Genomic DNA, 22,800 nt, shown 5'->3' with positions numbered 1-22,800 from the left:
AATATCCTTTTTTGATATCGGATCCCTAAAAAGATCATTACGGATAATGGTTCTAATTTGAAGGGAGTAGCAGTCAAGAGCTTTTGTGAACAATTCAAAATAAAATATCACAATTAAGCTCCTTATAGACCACAAATGAATGGAGTAGTTGAAACAGCCAATAAAAATATAAAGAAGATCATTGGAAAGATGATAGTAACTTATAAGGATTGGTATGAGATGCTTCCCTATCCTCTACATGGCTACCAAACAATTGTGCGCATATCCACAGGGGCAACCCCATACTGCCTTGTTTATGGGATGGAAGCTATCACACCTATTAAAATGGAAATTCCATCCTTGAGAATATTGGCTAAAGCAGATTTAGAAGAACATGAATGGATACAAACTCAAGTTAAGTAATTAAACATGATTGAAGGGAAAAGACTTACTGCAATGTCCCACGAGCAGCTGTATCAAAAGAGAATGGCAAGAGCTTTTAATAAGAAGATTCGCCCACTAGAATTTAATGTTGGGGATTTGGTGCTCAAGAAAATATTGCCCAATCAAGAGGATAATAAAGGCAAATGGACTCCAACTTATGAAGGGCCTTATATTGTTAAGCATGCCTTTTTTGGAGGTGCGTTAATTTTAACTGATGTGGAAGGCCATGAATTGGCGAAGCCTGTCAATGCAAGTACTGTCAAATGCTATTACGCTTAAAGCTAGCCAAATAAGAAAAGGACAAAAAAAGAAGAGAAGCAAGAAACAAAATTGGAGGAGCTTGCTAGGTTGAAAACCTAAAAAAGCGGCCTAGGCAAAAGTTAGAGCAATAAAAAAGGAAAGAGAGAGAAAAAAAGGGAAGAAGAAAAGTAAGCTCGCTAGGCTGAAAACCTGAAAAGGTGACCTAGGCAACAATTAGAGCAAAAAAAAGAAAATTTTACAAAAAAGAAAAGAAAAGAAAAGAAGAAACAAAATGCTTACTGGGTTGAAAACTCAAAAAGGGCAACCTAGGTAAAAGTTAGAGCACAAATATTTGCTAAGTTGAAAACCCAAAAGGGCAACTTAGTCTAAAGAAAGCGGGCATGAGCTAAGACCAACAACTTTGTCAATCGAAAGCTTCTTTGTCAAGATTTATCAAGAATTTTGACTATATTTAGAAAAGGCTCATTTATCCCTCACACCATGCATATCACTAGCAACTTGGCAAAATGCTTCTAAGGCTGAGGTGTACTCAACAAATAGCTAAGCATCAAATATAAAAGATTTATTGAACACCATGCTCTATTACATCCCTTTTGTACTTAGGCCATTTGCACCTTAAACATTTAATGTTCTTTCTTCCTTGTGACATTTTACATTAGAGAATGAATCCTCTCAATTCTTATTTCTTTTAGAGATAATCTTTTTCCCTTCTTTTCTCTTTAAATTTACATGATGATCTTTGAATTCATATTTCATATTTAAGAATATATTCATGTTAAAGGAACAACATTGTTGATGTAGTTACTTGACCTAACACATTGGTATTTCTTTATCTCCTATATAGCTTTCAACGTTTCACAAATATCATTTATGTGTAAAGTAATGTTAAGAGAGTGTTGAAGACAATGGTACTTGATATGAGATTTATGTGCTCAAGGACAAGGTTTTGGGAAGCCTATATATTTCAAGAATCGATCATAAGGTGACAAGGATTTGATTAGCTAATTTTTCAAAAGAGGGGCATGGCATATAGTTATATACATATAATAATAAATAATCAAAAAGAAAAAAAACCAAAAAGAAAAATAAACTAAAAGAAAACTAACTAAAACTAAAATGAATAAGGATTTTGCATACTTTGAAGGCCTTTATTTATAAGGCAATTTAGAATTCAAGTCTTAATGATAGTTTTTCATACATCAACCATTCACATGCATTGGAGAAGAGACAAAACACTTCTTAAATCACGGCAATATTTATAATCAAGCTTTTTATGAAAGGCTTATAGGTCATTTGTATATAGTGTATTCATCCAACATTACATCCAAATGTCTTACATTAGGACGAACATGAGGTTAAAGTACTTTAAAGAAAAATAGTTTACAATTTGCATTATCCATTGCATTCATTGCATCAAGTAAGTTTACCTTTAAATTGGGGTCAGTAAAAGGTTTCTAAAGCCATCAGTTACGTCAACCAAGAATATAACAAGTGTGATACACATTTTGGATGTTACCCTTAAAGCCTAGTTCCAGCTGGCCCCATTCTTCTTAAAGCCTTGTAATGCCAGGCCCCCTTGAAGTCCAGTTCTGACTGGCCCTATTGTTCTTAAAGCCCTGTAACGGCAGGCTCCCTTAAGTCTAGCTTTTGCTGGCCTTTTTCCCTTCGAAGCCTAATTTCGACTGGCCTTATTCTTCTCAAAGCCTTGTAACGGCAAGCCCCCTTAAGTCCAGCTTTTACTAGCAATTTTTCATTTTGAAAGCCCTGTAACGGCTGGCCCCCTTAAGTCTAACTTTTGTCACCATTTTCCCCCTTAAAGCCCAGTTCTGGATGGCCCTATTCTTCTTAAAGCCTTGTAACGACAGGCTCCTTTAAGCCCAGTTTTTGTTAGCCCCATTCTTCTTAAAGCCATGTAACGGCAAGCCCCCTTAAGTCTAGCTTTTACTAGCATTTTTCTATTTTCAAAGCCCTGTAACGGCTGGCCCTCTTAAGTGTAACTTTCACTGGAAATTTTTCATTTTTAAAGCCTTGTAATAATAGGCTCCTTTAAGTCTAGCTTTTACTAGCATTTTTCTATTTTCAAAGCTTTGTAACGGCAGGCCCCCTTAAATGCAGCTTTCGATAGCATTTTCCTTTCTCAAAGCCTTGTAACAGCAGGCCCCTTTAAGTCCAGTTTTCACTGGCATTTTTCCTTTTTCAAAGCCCTGTAATGGCAGGCCCCTTTTCAAGATCATTCTTTTAAGGCCCTATGATGACAGGCCCCTTATGTGAAATTAGGGTTTTAAGAATCTTGATTTCTTACTTTTGTTTCCTTTTTTTGTTCTTGAGTTTTGTCTACAAAATACAGGTTTCCTTCTTCATTTGTTTCCAAGGTGAGAATATCATTTCATGATTTTCTCACTTAGAAAGCAAATGAAGAGGGGAAAATTGTCAACATGATATTTTGTTAGTTTTACTTTTTCATTATGCAGGATTTATGAGTCATTTAAATTTAACTAAAAACATTAGAGTCAATAAAGTTGTTTAAAAAAAACCCTTTTCACTTTGTGTCAGTGTCATTTTAGCAAGTATGATATGGTCTAGTTTTGCTATTAGGCTAAGTCACTTAGAGCCTAGTTGAGTCTTTTGAATTTTCATCTTTTAGGTGTGAAAGGTCTTTCCATCATACCTATTATTTTTTTTAAAAAAAAAAGTGTCACGTTAGGGGCAACCTTTTTCTTTGTTTTTGTGTCCTTTTTTTTAAGTTTTTTTTTGTTTTATGAACGGACAAAATACGTGTTCTTATCTTTACTTGTTCCTTACGAGAGAATTTTGTACATACTTTTCTTTCCTATCCTAAGAAACAAGTAAACACCATATTTTGTCCTCACATTTAACAAAAGATAAATATTTTTACTTTTCAATGTGTTTTTTTTGTAAAAAAATCTAAAAAAAATTAATTAAAATGTAAAAATGAAATTTCATTCTTTTTTAAGAATTAATTTCTAAAAAAAAGGAGAGGAAATTTTCAAAAAACAAAATATTAATTCTTTTCTAATAATTATATTTCAAAAAAAAATCTTACAAGTATAAAAACGAAATATTAATTCTTTTCTAAGAATTATATTTCAAAAAAGTCCAATAAATTAAAAATGAAATATTAATTCTGATTATGAATTATATTTCACAAAAATATAATAAATATGAAAAACAAAATGTTGATTGGTTAAGAATTACATTTCAAATATATATATATAATAAAATATAATAAATATAAAAAGTGAAATATTATTTTTGGTTGAGAATTATATTTCAAAAAATAATAGATATAAAAAACAAAATTCAAGCCTCTTAAGGATTATTTTTCAAAAAATAAAATAAAATGAAATAATAATAAGTAGTGAAGAAGATAAATAAATTTAATCTCTCTTCAAAATCATTTTTTAAAAAATGGGTAGAAAATCATGCTTAAATCTTTTGAAATCTCTACCACCACCCAATAATCTCAATAATCAAAAATTAAGAGAATCAACTTTTTAAAAATTAAATCTTTTAAATTCTTTAAAATCTGGTTGTTTCTCCTATACTTATATATATTTTCTAGATTTAAAAGCATATTTCCTTGCCCAAATATCTGAAATTAATATTTAAAAAAATCTAAAAATAAATACGAAAAATAAAAAAATAAAAAAATAAAGTGGGTGATCAAAACGCTGAAGCATTCAGCATTTAAATCACCCTAAAAATAGCTCTGTGCCATACGCGTAGACAGATGAGCACAAAGGAGAGAAATAGAGGTGGCAAAGTAGAGATGCAACGCAGAAAAGAGGAACACGCAGGAGAAGAGAGCAGGGCGACAAGCAAGTGAAAATTGATGAAGGGTCAGGCAAGTAGAGTGACAAAGAAGCCCCCTATGGCTGGCAATTCAGGAACAAGAAGGAAAAAGGAGGGCTGTGATGTAGAGGCGTATGGCAGTAGAGAAGCAATAAAGGGCAGTGAGTTATCATGATTTTCAAAAATCTACCCCCTCTTCTTCCTATGTAAGAGTAACGAAGCATTGAGAGAAGTGGGATCGGGTTTTTAGGGGTGAGATTAAGAGAGATCTAAGGTCGGTGCGAGTGAGAGTCTGATAGAATTTAGAGTTGAAGGCAACCGAATGTTTGAGAGCCAGAGGAGAGAAGTAAATCACAAGGCAATGAAGGGGAAGGCCGAACATTTAAAGGGTCGATTGGAGCTATCCATATCTGCTAAAAGGTTTGAAGCCAATATTGAGTTTGATTTATAAGATTTTGATTTTAGATTGCTTCTACCTTCTTTTTTTCATAAAGTTCATATGGGATTTGGAATGCATGAAATTGAGCTATTGAGATGTTGCCAAACTGAAAAATAATCCTTTTGCTGTTCTAAAGATTTTTTTTTGTTTTTCCCAATCATGAAATTGATAGTTAGAAATCGAGTCTTGGTATGAGTACTTGTTTATTTATGATTGAACAAATGAATGGATTAAAAGATTGAAAACACCTCTTTTGATGTTCATTAAAACTTCTTGCCATAGATTAATGCTTGTTTTAATAAAGATATTGCCATATGGGGTTCATGGTGCTCTGGGTGAACTATATGTGTTTATGGGATACTAATTGGCAAAATGGCACAAGTCACCATCTAGAATTCTTGAATATTTGTTGGTGAAATCCATTCCTATTTCATGAATTTAGATGTTTAAAGTTGCTAACATGATGGTTTCATGATTCAGTTATCTTAGAGATTTTTCAATTTTTTTTATCACGTCATTTTGCAATGGAAATGTTACATGAAAATACCTTGGTTAAAGCCTGAAAAAGAAACTTGGTGATGTCTTTGGTTTTAATTACTATGTGCTTGAATTTAAATGGCTGGGTGTGGTTTGAGTTTATTCACCTGAGGGGTCAAAGTGTGTACAAGCCTCTACAACATTTTTGGCTCTTTGAAATTTGAGAATTAGCTCTTGTGATTAATCTTAAGTAAATAAATTTTTTAAAAGTCTCCCTTTATAGTGTTTGAAAAATATTTGCTTCAATTAATGGCGATTAGGTTGTTTTTTTATAACATTAGGGGGGACGCATTTTTTGAGTCACAATTACAAATTGTTTGCCGTATGAATCATGAACACTGCCTTAATGTTTTGCTAATTGAGCAATTACCAAGGACTAAACCTTCATGTGCAAGGCTATATATTTTAAAAAAAAAATTTGCTTTAGCTCTTAACAAGCACGGCTTCAATTGTCCCAAATAAAGTTAGTTGTGTGAGATTTTAAGAGTTTCCACAATTGTTTAGAATGATCTTATATCATGTAAATCAATAAGATTTCACAGGTGTGAGAATCAAATTTATATATATTAAACATGGGTTCCAATGGCCCAATCATTCAAATTAATTTTTTATATTTTAAATATTTAATAGTATCATGTGAGATTTAAAGGATCTTTGCATATGCATAGATTAATTGCCTCATCACATGTGATAATAAATCCCTATAGATGTTGTGATTACTAATTTGTATATAGTAAATAAATAAATAATTTTTATAAATAATAATATAATAAACATTTATAAAAAATAATAATTAATTAAATTGATGTATTTCAATTATTATATTTACTAGTTAGATCTTTTAGTCCGTGAGGTTTTAAACCTCCGTAGATTTCTACAATAATCATATTATTGTGTGAGTCAATAAGATTCCATAAGTATAACGATTACAATTTTTTATAAAAATATATGAACAAATATAGACATGCATAATAAAATTAAATTAAAAAAGATATATATTTAAATGAATATTATCTAATTCTTTTATCGCATGAGATTTTTGAATCTCTGTAGATATATAGAATAATCATATTACCATGTGGGTCAATAAAATTCTATAGGTACAACGATTAAGATTTTATATAATGCATGTTCAAAAAAATTAGAATAAATATAAATATATATACAGTTAATACTTAATAAAGTCAATAAACTAAGCTATTTAACTCTTTTATTGTATGAGATTTTAAAATTCTCTACAAATATTTAGAATAACTGTATTATCATGTGAGTCAATAAGACCCCATAGGTATAACGGTTGAATTTAAAAAAAATAAAAAATAAATATTTTTCAACAAAAAAATAATTTTAAATTATTTTCCTTACAAATTCAAATCCAAGTAATAATTAAAATTAAATTACTTTTTTGCAATTAACATATCCAAATTTTAGAAAATTATTTTTTGTTTTTCAACTTATCTCTCTTCAATAACAATAAAATGTAAAAAAAAAATTTCATCCCGAACTACGTAGACTTTGATCCCTCTAGCAAGGTACGTAGGCTCTAAGCTCTTATCCCAGGTCAAGTCTGCTTGTAAATAAATAATAATTTTCCTTTCATATTTAAATTTAATTTTTAATTTTTTTAGATTTATTTTTGGTGAATCAATAATAAAAAGAATAGTTAAAATAATCTTAAAAGGCTATACTAATGGCACAATTAAATAAGGTAACCATTTTATAGAACGGGTGATGTAAGGTGTGTAAAACCTTCCCCACTCATAATCGACTCCCAAACCTGTCTCTAGTTGGGAAAATCATCCTTATCACCTTTAGTTGGTTTCCCAAGATTTTTCCTTAAAATCTTGGTGGCGGCTCCCAATTTTTTTTCTCACAACAATCAGGCCACTGCGTCGCGTGACCGGTGCGACAATGACACCGATAAAGACACTAATTTCTCGGCACAGTTTAGCGTAGCATTATTAATTGTTAGCCAATCCATACCAACTATCACATCAATCACTTTCATGGGAGTGCAAATTAGATCGATCACATATACTCGATCCTCAAATACAATCTCAACTCTCTAACATGCTCTGCTAGTAATACTTGATGGTCCAGAAGGCATAGACACTTTAATTATCATAGGTAACTCGTTTAATTCTAACTTCAATCTATCTACATATTCTTCTGAAATGAACGAATGTGTAGCTCCCGAATCAAATAAAGCTTCAATTATATTACCATAAATAGAAATAATACCTTTGATCAGGTTCGGAGATGCTCTAGCATCTTCTTGCATCACAGTAAACACTCAGCCTGGAATCATAGTACGTTGCTTTGCCATATCAACTCTACCTTTAGAAAAATATTTGCCAATATGGCCCAGCTTCTCACACTTAAAATAGGACTAACATTTTCTCACATGGAATCTACCACAGACACTGTACTGGGTCACCTTCCAGTGCTAAAAGTAGGAGCTGGTGTGTTCGAAGCTTGCGTTGAAGGTTGTTAAGGCCCAGTTCTGACCCCAGTACTCCTCTGTATAGATCCTTTATGAACTGATTGAGTCTGAGAACTTCTACCAAAACTCTTCTTCCCATAAGCTCTAGAGTTACTTGAGCTATACATGGGCTTCTTCGATATGCCACCTGACAGACCTAAAAAAGGTGTAAATCTTCCCACACTATCCCTCTTCTTCTCAGCTTCTACTTCTCTACCTCTCTTTGTAGCTGTTCTCAACTTATGACATATGTTCTCATAAGTAGTGATATTGAACAGAGCAATTTGCTGCCTGTACTCTAGACGCATCGTCTCTAGAAATCATTATGCCTTCTACTTGGTGTCATTATGATACTGCAGATAGGTAGAATAGGTTGATAAGTCGCTGAATCTCTTTATGAATTCCTCTTTATCCAAGCCCCATGCCTAAATGTATGAAACTCTTCTTTCTTAGTGTGAAAAGATGCTGGGAAATAATAGTCAAAGAATACCTTCTTGAATTCTTCCCAAGAATACCTCATACCACTAGTCGACTTGACTGAATCCCACCATCTCTTGGTTGCTCCGACCAGTTAGATTGTAGCTAAGGTCACTTTCTACTCTGAAGTGTAGATCACTACCTCGAATATTGTTTCAAGACGCTTAATCTACTGCTCGACTTCTCCTTCTCTCATACTAGCATCAAAAGTAGGTAGATCAAACCTCACATATGTCCTCCAGGCTTGGTCGATAGACAGATCTATAGCAACTCTTACAGTCTGTCTACTATTTAAAGTTTAAGGTGGCTCAGGTCTACTATGAACTTCTTTTGGTATTGGCCTCTCTTGAACTTCTTTTTCCTTTTCTTAAACTCTACCTCACAATAATACATCATGCTCTCTAACTATTTGCTGGATATCAATTATCACATCCCTCAATTCTTCTAACAAGCCATCTCTTCTATCAGCTTGTTGAGGTATAGCCGGTTGAACCTTAGGCACAGGTTCATCCCCAATCGGACACCTAGACACTTAGGTGCTACGAGTAGCTCGAGTACATTTTCTTCTCATTTTCTCCCCTCCTAAGGATGAAAGTAGCAGAAAAGTTAAGGGAAAGGGAAAGAATGGTGTAATGAATAATATATAAGTTACTGGAAACTAGAATGAATGCAAAAATAAAGCAAAACTGGATCAATACATTAGAGAAATTGATACCAATAATTTGTAATGCCCTTACTGACATTACCATACGTTCCACTACAAAAATCACTAATTACTTCTAATCTTTGAGTTTAAATTTTTAAAAACATTAGGATCCTAATAAAAGATTTCTAGAAAATGTTTTATAATCATTTAGGTTATTTAACCCCATACACAGTTACATACACAGCGAAAGCATACAGATTGGGTACATCAAGGTTAAGAAAACATATGCATCACTTAAAAATAAAGTGAAAAATTTCACCATGCGCCACAGCTTGTGCCAAATATGCCGCAGCATGTAGCATAAAGGCCACAATCGCCTGCTCTGTGCTATGTGCCATGGCATGCGAGTACATGCATCGCGGTGCACACACCTAAATTTACTGTCAAATGGTAGTTTCTGATATAAAATTTAGATGCGCGCCATTTCCACACACGGAATCCAATTGGGATGATTCAAGCGCCCACACGAAACTTGTTTTGAAATCTAACTAATGACACTAGTTTTATCCCAATCCAATATTTCTATCAAAAATTGGATACTAAAGTGCACTTTGACCATTTTTTGTCAAAGTTTTGCCACATAAGTGTCTCATTACAAAACCAATTGTCATTAGCCACTTTTTGGGCCTTGACTAAGTCAATGGACAAAATACACCTAATTGACCATACACAAGCACAATATAACACAGACAATAATTTAGCCTATAATCTGCCCATGTTACACTTGGGGCCAAAACCACATTTTCAAATTTCTAGTATTATATATGGCCAAATCACTCCATTTAATCTCCACCCACTTCATATACACACATATTACATCCCTTCACTAGCCTTTTTTTTTAGGTCATTTGCTCATTCACACACATACAAGGCTAGGGAGTTCAAAATCACAAAAGCATACCATAATCATAACTAATGCACATGTACAAATCCTATAGCAACTTATACATACTTTTAGCTTATAATTTACAAATCACTACACTATATCTTACAAAGATTTAGGCAAGAGATGTTAGCTCAGCCTATATCCTTTTCCTTTTGACCTACTAGTACACTAAAATATGAAAAGTGTAAATAACTACAGGTGAGATAAAATCTCAATAACCAAATATAGCTCATTAAATGTCTATTACCACAGATAACTATGTCAAAGTAACTGAAAACATTATATAGCGCGCACACACACATATATCATATCAATACTAAATTATCTTTTTTGCATACAAATCACATTTCAAACACTTTTTCACCACAGCATGATCAACTATCCACCAATCCTCTAAAGTTCCCCGACAGGAAACCATATGCTCTTTTGGATCAACCACTTGTTGACTTAAGCTCACTTTCGGTGGTAGAAACACTCGGCCAAAGGTAATTTAACTCACCTATAGACTATAGTTTTTTCCTCTTCACACACTTGTGATAGAGGTGTTGTTAATTCCTATCCACACCCTAACGGGCACTAGGGAGTTGCCAGACTGCTTGGATATCCCATGGTAACAGTCACATAATATGCTGTACTGGATTACCTATAGTAATAGCCCAAATAATGCTACACTGAATGTCCCATGGTGCCAATTCCGACCATATGGATTTTTCACTAACAAATCTCTACATACATACAACCCCACATATCCTGAGTAAACTCCTACCTCCTATAATTATGTTCTTTCACAACTTCCACTACTTATACATCTTTCCACCATATATATATATATACTTATGAAAAATCAATAACTTTTCAAATTCATTTCACAATGCAAAGTGCATGCTAAAACTCATAAATTTACAATTTAATATTTAGCATTCACTTTTACATAGTTGTAATAGTTAATAAACATAATAAACTATATGGTTACCTCAACCCTTCTATTCGATAGAAAAGGGTTACCCATGTGACTTCAACCCTATTCAAGCTCTTCTCTCATAATTCATACATCACACACTAGAATTTAATAGAATTGGCATTCAGAGTCAATTCATCTATTGACCAAAAGTGCAAATTATCACAATTAAACACTTAGTTGCTATCAAATCTATATTTTACACTCGATTATGCACATTACTACTAATCATCCCTTATTCTAAGCTTTAAAATTTTCTAGCAATTTTTCTCTCACTACTCTTTCTAGATTAGGGCAATTCTTGCCTAAAGCTTCAAAACTTTATGTTTTCGACTCTAACCAGTTACAAAGCACTAGTTTAACTCCAGAGAACCTTCTTCTTACTATCGGGTAAGAAATCAACTCTTAAAACTCTCGAATTCACTTTCTCCTTGATTAAGACTAAGAGAAAATAGGGTAGATTCGAAGGTTAAGGCAGGATGTGACTTACCTAATAAGTAACGAGTCATAAATATCATCTTTGCTCTTGATTTAGCTTGCCCTAACACAACTTTGGCTCTTCTCCACTCCAGAACTCTCCTCCCACGTTTCTCCCTTTTGTTTCAAGCTAGACATGTCCTTATTAATTATATTTCTACTCCATGCGCCATGGCGCATCTGCCACTTATCGCGGCACGTGGCACAGATGTGCCGTGATGCATGGCACAGTAAGGAAAATCCTCACTATGCTCACCCACTCTACTTCAAGACCCCATTCTTCTACTCACATCTGTTCATATAACATCCCAATGAGTCAATATATTACTTCACTACTCAGAACTCTAATCCCTACATTAAATCACTAACTCATCCCTAATCAATCATGAACACAGGGTTAGAAATTTGAGATGTTACAGTGAATATTTCCTTACTTGTTTGAAATTGGATTTTAAAAAAGGGACTTCATATAGAACGCTGGTTGCTAACGATAGTTATGTTGGCCTTTAGCATGCCATAGACTTTATAGGAGGTGGTAGCCCTGTGCGATGGCTAACGCACGTGGAAGAGAAGGATAGTTATTCGTGAGTATTGTACTCACATTTGTTCCATGGCTTCACCTACATTTAGTTGCTTACCCTTGTAGATTATGTGTCCATGTTTGTTTCGTGGCTTCGGCTGCATTTGGTTACTTATCCTCATGGACTGTGTGTCCACGTTTTTTTTGTGGTGAGAGCTGTATTTAGTTATTTACCCTCGTGGACTGTGTGTCCACGTTTATTAATTGTACTGATAAGTCTCTATAATCATAAATCAGATTATTTTGTGATTTTACATCTCATTAGTTTTCATTTAGTAATTTTTGTATAATCATTTATTTTGTTTATTTATTTTCTTAAAATCACGTAACAATTATATGTGGTCTAATAATTCAATGGTCCAAAAATTTTATATAGAACCATTTTATTCTAAAGTTTACTAAAATTTTTATGAAAATCATAGTCTCCAACTTACGTAAGTGTTTCAAATTTTTCTTTTATTCATCTTCAATTGTTTATTTGTTGGGACGTTATTCACTGGAACTATTTTTGGTCCTAGATAGTATAGCTAATGATCTACCTCCTATCGATCTCTGAGGGGCTCATTGTTGAACTGAGGAGAAAACCTTTTGAGGTTACCTTTTGACATAAATGCTTAACTATGTGCTATACTTTAAAATTTTGATTAGATGTTCCACATTAACTATAAATAGAATTTTAATATGTTATTTATTTGTATGTTTGTGGTGGAAGAGTAGATCTTCGCATTTATGATTTGGATTGCACATTGATGTTGTAAAGACTTTGGAAAGTCTTGTTTACAGTGGAGGTTCTGTCAATTTTTTTTTATAAAAAGTTTAAGAATCTCTCATTTATATAAAATGTTATAATGACTTATCCTATTTTAATTGAATTAAAATATTAGAGTAAAGTATTTTCCTAATCAAGGCTCAAGGGATGTATGTTTGTGCATATATCCTATACCAGTCACGTGTTATTTTAGGGTGTGACATACACCATGAGTTTGGGTTAATCCTTTTGCAACCAATCATGCCTTGAAGACATTTACTTTATCATTCACGTTAGTTTTCTCCATAAAAACCCATTTGCACCTGATGGTTTTTATACCTTCAGGTGGATCAACTAAGGTCCATACCTTATTATTGTATATGGATTGCATTTCATACTTCATAGCATTCAGCCATTTCTCAGAATTTGGTCCCACTATGGCTTCTTGGTAGGTGGTTGGTTCATTGTGTTCAATGAGTAACACATCACGATATTCATTAATCAGAAATCCATATCTCTAAGGATGATGCCAGGTCTTATCAAACCTTTATAGGCCTTGTGTTATTTAAGCAGGCTCATTTACTTCTTGTGAGTCTTCTCAGTTTTTCATCTGTGACTCTGTGCTATTTTGTGGTTCTTGAATTTCTTCAAGATATATCTTGCTCCCACTAGTTCTTTTAAAGATAAATTATCTTTCTAGAAAGATACCATTTTGAATTACAAACACTTTGTTATTGGTGGGATTGTAGACATAGTATACCTTTGTTTCTTTAGGATACCCCATAAAAAGGAACTTTGTGGATTTAGGCGCTAACTTGTATGAGGCTTGTTTCTTAACATAAACCTCACTTTCCTAAATCTTGATAAAAGACAAACTAGGTTTCTTTCCAGTCCATATCTCATATGGTATCTTCTTAATTGCCTTAGATGGAATATGGTTCAGTGTGAACGCAGCTGTTTCAAGTGCCTGGCCCTAAAACGATAGTAGAAGATCTACTTGACAAATCATGGATTGAGCCATATCTAATAGTATTCAATTTCTCTGCTCAGAAACACCATTCCATTATGGTGTTGTTAGACAAGTTAATTGTAAGACTATTCCACAACTCCTAAGATAGTCAATGAATTCTTGGCTTAAATATCCATCTCCTTAATCAGATCAAAGAGTTTTAATAGTCTTGCCAAGTTGGTTTTGTACTTCAGTTTGGAATATTTTGAACATTTCAAAAGATTCAGATTTGTGTTTTATTAGGTAGATATATCCATATCTACTGTAGTTATCAATAAAGGTAATGAAGTACAGATAACCCCTTTTGGCAGCTATACTCATTAGTCTACATACATTTGTATGTATGAGTCCTAGTAAGTCATTAGCCCTCTCACCATGCCCAATAAAAGATGCTTTCATCATCTTTCTTAATAAACAAGATTCACAAATATCATATGATTTAAAATTAAATGAGTTAGAAAGTTTATCTTGATAGAACTTAGAAATGCGTTTCTCATTTATATGGCCAAGACAATAATGCCATAGGTAGGTTGGATTCAAATCATTCAACTTGATCCTTGTGGTAGTTAAGTTATAGATGTTTTTCATTACTAGGATGTTCCAGATTTAAAAAATAATGACCAAAATGCAAATCACCATTAGCATAAAAAATGTCATTTCAATAAATAGAACATTTTCCATTCCCAGTAATGGAAGTAAAACCTTCCTTATCTAAATAAGAAAGAGAAACAAAACTTAAAGTAGGAACATAATAGAAATTATTCAAAACTAATAAAAGCCTACTAGGCAAAAGTAATTCATAAGTGCTTACAGCTAAAGCAGCAACTCTTGCTTTGTTTCCAACTCGTAGGTCCACTTCACCCTTCATCAACTTTCAACTGTTTCTCAGACCCTATAAATTTGTAAAAATGTGAGAACCATGCAGTATCTAATACCCATGCAAAAGAAGTAGAAAGGTGAATGTTTATAACATAAATACTTAAAGGAGTAGCCCCATTATCCTTCCTTTTTTTTCAGATCTTCCAGGTACAGCTTGCAGTTCCTTTTCCAATGATTCAGTTTGCTATAAAAGAAGCAAACTCCTTCTTTTAGAGGCTTTGCCTTCTTGGCTAGAGGCTTAGTTTCAGGCTTGTTTGACTCTTTGATCTTACTATCTAAGCCTTTATCCTTTTCCTTGCCCTTTCCTTTGCCTTTCTTTTTCATACCCTTTCCTTTTTGAACCATCAAAACAGTGCTAGGATTTTTATTAATGTTTTGCTCAGCAGTTTTAAGTATCACATACAGTTTAGAAATGAATTTCTCCATGTCATTCATGTTATAGTTCATAACAAACTGGTTATAACTTTTCGGCAGTGAGTTCAAGATCAAATTTGTAGTTAACTCCTAGCTTCGGGGAAATCTAAGCCTCTCAAGGTGATCAATATAGCTCTTCTTCTTTAAAACATAGGTGCTAATTAATGCACCCTCAGCCATCTTGCAGGAGTGTAAGGCCTTCATGGTCTCATACCTCCCTTACCTTACTTGTTGCTGGAACATTTTCTTGAGATGCACAATTATCTCATAAGCCCCAATGTGTTCCAAATCTCTTTGAAGTTCTATACCCATAGTAGCTAGCATTAGGCATCTTACATCCACCGTGTTATTGGTTTGCTTTCTATAAGCATCCTTTTGAGCTCTTGGAGTGTTGGCCACAGGCTCCTCAAGAATGGGTTCATCCAAGACATAAGCCTTCCTTTCCTGCTTGAGAACAATTCTCAAGTTCTTGAATCAGTCAAGAAAGTTCGTCCTATTGGGTTTGTCTTTCTCAAGGACTGATTGCAACAATAGTGTAGCAGTGTTACTAGTCGATATGATTCTATAATAAAATACAAAGTTAATTTTATATCTCCTACTAAAACTAACAACCTTTAAATTTAATTAGTGGGCTAAGACCCATATTTAACTTAAATTTAAGTCCGCTTTAGCAGGACTCTTAAAATTAAGTTATTTAAATAGGTTACTCATTTATCAATTACATCACATGTAATTCTTAGATCTTTATAGGATTCAACCATCATATGATCTGGCATGTTCAATCCCATCTAATGCCTTAAGATCTAAAACCATTTTGATAATCTCAATTAAGTGAGACAATAATGAATCTTTATGAGTAGCACCATTACTCACGCTTGTCTCACCAAGATAACCTAAATGTATCTATTTTAGTGGATCCTACATTTGAGTAATCTAGATTTTGACAAGTATTCATTAATTGATGGCATTATGACTTAAGATTTTGATTAGAGGGCTTGATTTATTAATTTAATAATCGTGTAAAGTGAAAGCTATTATATCTCATACAAAATTATGTATATTATAATCAGATCAAAAGCATAATTAAACATGACACAATATGGCTTACCTAGCCTATGTCCATCTTAAGCTAATGAGAGGACCTCTCTAAGAAGATAAATGACATCAAGAAACCTCATTTATACATATAAGGGGATTGAGATGAGAAGAGAATGCATATTTAGAGTTTATAGAGAGAAGGCACGACACGCAGGCTGTATTTAAAATTTACAACCCTTCTAAAACTAGAGCCATATATGTCACCATACCCAACCAACTTTAAGGCAAAGAAAAACACAACAAATAAACGATTCATATATAATGAAAGGCTATAAATTATGAATTAGATTTCGCTACACAGAGTTAGCCACGGGGTACGGGGGCAGCATCCCCCGGAGCTTTCGAAAAGCTTATTCTCTATGAATGAGTTACTGGCTTAGACCCTTTAAATTCATCAATCATATTGACAATCCATCCTAAACCATAGACGAGATCAAAAATGACTTTTTATAGCAGTTAAAAATGACTTTTTACAAGTGGTTAAAGAGGCAATGTTATTCCAGGGGGTATAGAAAGTCTCTCTTTTTACATCGATTATAAACTCGATGTAAAAACTAATATTTTTACATCGATTATAAAGCCAATGTTGAAAATTATATACAAAAAAATATAAAAAAATTAATTTAACTTTTAACATCGATTGGGCTTCCAACCGGTGTTAAAACTCTACTTTTAACATCAGTTATTACCATAATCAATGTAAAAAATATTATATTCTACGCGGTTATGGTAATAATCGATATAAAAAGTATTTAATTTTTTTATACTATATTTATTTTATCAATTTTATCCATTCCTGTGCATAAAAATTGCCAAATCAGACAGCTCAATTCATTTACAATTGTTTACCAAGTATTTATCAACTATACAAAGCTATTTAACTATTAAAAAAACTAATAATTATCTAAATTGTGTCAACTATCAAAATTAAAACATGTCTAAAAGTAACAAAAAACGTCACAAGTTCCTTACAAAATAGGTTGCCCAATGTATGCGGATGTCTTCAATTTCAGCTTTAGAAAATGCATCCGAATTGTCAAACATCTAAAATTTAATTCATAAAATAGGCGTATTAATCAATCTCAAATAATATAATAAAATTAAACTTTTAAAAATATATTTACATCTTTTGTAAATTTGGTCATGCCTAATGTGATAATATTGAACATGTGTCTCATGACATATAGACCGCACAAGTTTGTCCTCACCGGTTGTCTATGACTCTGCATAAGAACAAATCATACAAAATTAGTAAGAAATCTTAATAATTGAACATATTTGTGAACACCGTATTTTGTCCGGATATTTTTTAAATTTAATAATAAATAATAAAAAATATAAAAATGCAAAAATAAAATTTAATCCTTTTTAGGATTATCTTTTAAAAAAAAAATTAATTGATAGGGTTTAATTTTATTTTAGATAATCTTTTATTGGTTAGGTTTTAGTTCTTTTAGTTCAAAAGCAAAAAAACAAAAAATATATACATAAAAATATGAAAAAAATTTAATCCTTTTTATGGTTACATTTTCAAAAATATTTGTCCCTTAATCCAATTTTAGAAATTAATAAACATGATCAAAAAAAAGAAAAGAATTATAGTATTTTTTTTAAAAATAGTAATATTCCAAAATCTCTCTGCTCGTTCAGACATAGACAGGAGAAGGAAAAGCAAGAAAAGGAAAAGCAAGAAGTAAAGCAGCATACACGCAGGGACAAGAAATCACACGCAGAAAGAAAATTGAAGGAACAGACAGCAAGCAGACCAGAAAGAAAATAGAAACAGAAGAAGCAGAGGCGTGCGCTGAAAAAAACTGAAACACACAGAAAGGTAGCCATGCAAAGACACACACTCATGTAGACGAAATAGCAGAGAAAGAAGACGTTACAGCAAGGAAAAAGTGAGATGAAATAGAGCAGAAATGCAGCACTCACACGCCAGTTGAAAACGAGCACAGAAAAATACAAAAAAAGGCAAAACACACAGCTACATGAAAACAAAAAGCAGAGCATAAAAGAGATGAAGAAAACACAGTAATGTAGGGAAGCAAGTCTGAGAGAGAATGGAAAAAAACTAGAAGAATTGTGCTAGCCAGTACTGGGCTTTAGGATGCCTGCCGTAACAAGGCTTTTAAAGAATCATGCCAGTCGGTACTGGGCTTTAGGGTGCCTGCCGTTATAGGACTTTGGGGTACCTATCATTACAGGGTTTTAAAGAATTGCGCTAGCCGGTACTGGGCTTTAGGGTGCCTGCTGTAATAGGGCTTTTAAAGAATCGTGCCAGCCGGTACTAGGCTTTAAGGGTGTGAGAATAGGTTTCATCTCACGGGGAAAATATGAGAAACTCATAGGTGAGATTTGTTAATTCTTCTCTTATTTCCTTAGGTTCTGCAAGTTTTTGTTTTGTCCCAATTCAAATGGGGCATGCTTTTTATGGCAATGCATGCAATGGGGTGATGTGCAATGCATGATGATTTTTTTTTATTTGCCCCCAATCTAAGTGAAGGAAAATTTTTATGTTAAGTATGTAATGGATGGATGATGTGTAATGCATGATTTTTTTTATGTGCCCTAATCTAAAGGGAGGCAAATTTTCATGTTAAGCATGTAATGAATGGATAATGCATGATTTTTTTTATCAAAAGTTCAATTTTTTTTCATGCCTCCAATTTAAATTGTGGTAATTTTGATACAATGCATGCCAAGAGTGATATGGAAGAGTGAATGATTTGCTTTTGATTTGCCCCAATCTAAATTGTGACAATTTTTATGTGAAACATACAATGGGTGGATAATGCGTAATGCATGATTGACTATTTTTATAAAAAAAATTCAACTCCTCATTTACCCCAATCTAAATTGAGGCTCACTTTGATGTGAAAGATGCAATTTTTCAATTCATGTGAAGATATGGAATGCTCAATGCATTTGAAATTGTAAAAAGTGTTTGTTTTATTTGCAGGATTTTGATGCAAGAGGGAAACAAAACTTGAAATTAGAAAAATGTTAGGGTTCTCTTGGTCATTTACAACAGGAAAGTTATTAGTCTCCCAAATGAAATTACAAGTCAATGACTTGATAACTTTTGCCATAAGAATTGTGAACTAAGGTTCACACTCAAATATCTAAAATTGTTTATTCCTCCTATATTGAGAATTTTCAAGATAATTTGTTTGCCCATATGAAATGCTTGTTAGACATGGATGTTCCATCTTGTCTATCTTTATCATCAATGCTTGTATAGTCAATAACTGAAATTGGCACTAATTTTTATTTAACAATGTCAATGTAAACAATCTTTGTAAACAAAAGGTCATGTCTGAAAATGAAACGGAGTGGCCAATTAATGGAATGTTGGGAATATTTAGAGGCATCTCCATTTGGGTGCAAGAAGTGTATGAAGGATAGGCATCACATGGATGAGCCAAACTGTGAAGTGGAAAGTGATGGAATGGTAAAATTGAGAACTACCTAAATTTTATATGATGTGTCTTTGGTAAAATTGAGAACTGCCTAAATTTTATATGATGTGTCTTTGGATAGTATAGAGGTGAAAGGGAATGAATATAGAAATTAAAAAGAGGGCCCCCTTTTTGTTTTGTATGTCCCTTTGAAAATGACACAATTTTTGAGTAAAAGATCTCATTTTAAGCTGTAAGCTTGCCCCAATTCCAACAATCTACATCTTGGAATGATCTCCAATAAGAAAACTGCCCCAATTACATTCAAACAAGTCAAATCTCAATGAGGACTTATGGGGTTTATAATGTGGCCTGGGTAAATGGGCTAATAAAATAAAAGGATAATTGGCTTAAAAGTTCTGTGCTCCTATATAAATTCTTCCTTCAACCTTTCTTTTTTTTCCCCTACTCTAACATAAAATTATACTAAAATTCACCTAACAAGAGAGGATATTCAGGGATTGTAATGTAACAGAATAGGATAAAATTATAGGTTGAGAACGGAAAGGATGTGTTGGTCTGAACATAAGTGCAAAATCACAATGGAATTCTTTATTTTTTTTAGACACGTGATCTTGCAAGAGTTAGCATTTCTATGGGGTTATCATTGGGAAAGGAAGAAAAATTCTCTTCTATTTCTTCTTCTTCCTTTTTTTTCTCTCTTTCAATTCCTCTTCATGTCCCATTCAATGAGTGAATGCTAGTGAAGGGATAATCTTCTTTTTTGATTTTTCATCAATAGGAGTGTTTTTTTCTTTTTTCTTTTTTTCTTTTTTCCTCTTTTTTTTGTATTTATTCTTAGCTGTTGAGCTTTGCTTTCATGAGCTTAGAAATGGAAAAAAAATTATCTGAATGGATAAATTTGGAGGGTTAAAAAAAGGCTTCAATTGGGTGAAAGAAAGTCTTAATCCTCTCTTGGAATTTGAAAATTCAGTATAAACATATGTTCGAGTACCCTACCTCGGTGATATTTGTAAACAGGTAAATAAAAGAAACACTACTTTTGGCTCAATATGGGTGACTAGGGGGAACTCCTCCAAGATTTAAGAAAGAAGAAAACTGCCTCATATCTTTAACTTAACTTGCTAACGGAGCATGCTATCTTATCTCTCTAATCAGTCTCTTTTTATCTTTATTTCTTTTTCTCTTTTTTTGTTATTTTTATATTTTCATGAAATAGGGGCATTTTCCTTCAAGTTGATCTTTTCCATATCCATTGTGATTTTTCATTGGGAATACCAAATTTTAAGGGAGTAATGGATAGGATAAGAGAAATTTGATGGTCAAGGGATAAAACAAGAAAACAGGGGTGTCAAATGAAAAAGTATGATTACAACATTGACAAAGTTAAACAAGATTATTCCCAATGATAGAGTTTGACCATATAGACATTACGCAATAAAGATAAGACATGTTAGAAACAATATCTTTGAACTCTCTCTTCTATGGTGAATGATATTATTGATGAATGTGACATTTGGGCTTGATTTCTTTATCTCCCCTCTTTATTTTTTAACCTCACAACTTGATCAGGAAAACTATGTACCCCAAGTGAATGCTAGCATCCACACCTACCATATCATTTTTGATAGTCAAAGCAAGGGTATGAAAGTATATTGTGAAATGTTGATGTGCTTTGAATGGATGAGATAATGACAATAGGCATGGAGCGAGAAGATGATTGGCATTGTAGCAAGTAAGGTGAAGGACCATGACCTTCCCATGTAAAGGACCTAAAAATCCAATATTTTAAAATTTTCAAGGTCTTTTTATCATGGCATGTGATAGGAAAATGCATGGATGCAAATGTATTTGTTTGCTATGTATGGCCTTGCTCTAATGGATGATTATTGTGGAATCAAGTGGGGGTCAGGATGAAAAGATGTATCAATTTATTTATTTATATTTTTGCACTGGTGTAGGGGACCAATTTGAAAGAATTTTGAATCTCACTTGGAGACATAGAGTTTGTGATTGAATTGGAAGAATTTCGAACATCATTTTCATTGTTGTCTTATTAGTAATAAGGGTTAAATAAGCAAGTGTTCTTACTTGTGCCTTGAACCTTTATGCTAAGGAAAGCACAAAATGATTCAGCAATTCCTATAAAAAGAGTTTGGGTATTAAAAATATTATAATTTTGCATATTCTCTTAAGCGATTACAAGGCTATCTCATTTATGCCAAATAAAATTTCCTTTCTTCCATATGCTTATTGCATCATAGGGAAATGAAAATGACTATTAATCTACAAGGGACCAAAATCCCTACATGATTAAAGTCATGAAAGTAATAGCCTCATAATTTGTTATTGTTTTTTTTTTAAGTTATTACAAGGCTACCTCATTTATGCTAAACAAAATTTCCTTTCCCCCGTATGCTTATTGCATCATAGGGAAATGGAAAATAACTATTAACCTATAAGGGACCAAAATTCCTATATGATTAAAGTCATGAGAGTAATAGCCTTATAACTTGTCATTGTTTTTTTTTAAGTGATTACAAGGCCACCTCATTTATGCCAAACAAAAATTCCTTTCCTCCATATGCTTATTGCATTATAGGGAAATGGAAAATAACTATTAAACTACAAGGGACCAAAATCCCTACGTGATTAAAGTCACAAGAGTAATAGCCTTATAACTTGTTATTATTTTTTTAAGTGATTACAAGGCTACCTCATTTATGCCAAACAAAATTTCCTTCCTTCCATATGCTTATTGCATCATAAGGAAATGGAAAATAACTATTAACCTACAAGAGACCAAAATCCCTACATGGTTAAAGTCATAAGAGTAATAGCCTTATAATTTGTTTTTTTAAGGAGAAAAAAAATTAAGGAAAGTTGGTTTTCAGACATTTATGTACAAGAGTTAACTAATTCTTGTTAAATAAAGCTTAATTTATCATTTGGGAATGAGAAGTTTCCAATCTTCTCCAGGTGCTTATTGCATTATAGGGAGAAAGGATTAACAATTAGCCTATGAATAGTCAAAACTAATACATGGCTAATGTTTTACTTTCAAAATGAAATGTGTTATTTTACCCTACAATAAGAGAAGTTGTTTAATGGGAATTAGCTGACAAAATGCATCAACTTTTTAATGTTAAGAATTTATAGTCACTGGGGTCAAAGACACATAGGCAAAGCTT

Source organism: Prosopis cineraria, unplaced genomic scaffold, assembly GCF_029017545.1.
Source record: "Prosopis cineraria cultivar Desert tree isolate PC_DT_omini unplaced genomic scaffold, ASM2901754v1 PC3, whole genome shotgun sequence".
Classification (NCBI taxonomy): domain Eukaryota; kingdom Viridiplantae; phylum Streptophyta; class Magnoliopsida; order Fabales; family Fabaceae; genus Prosopis; species Prosopis cineraria.
This window is presented reverse-complemented; position numbering follows the sequence as displayed.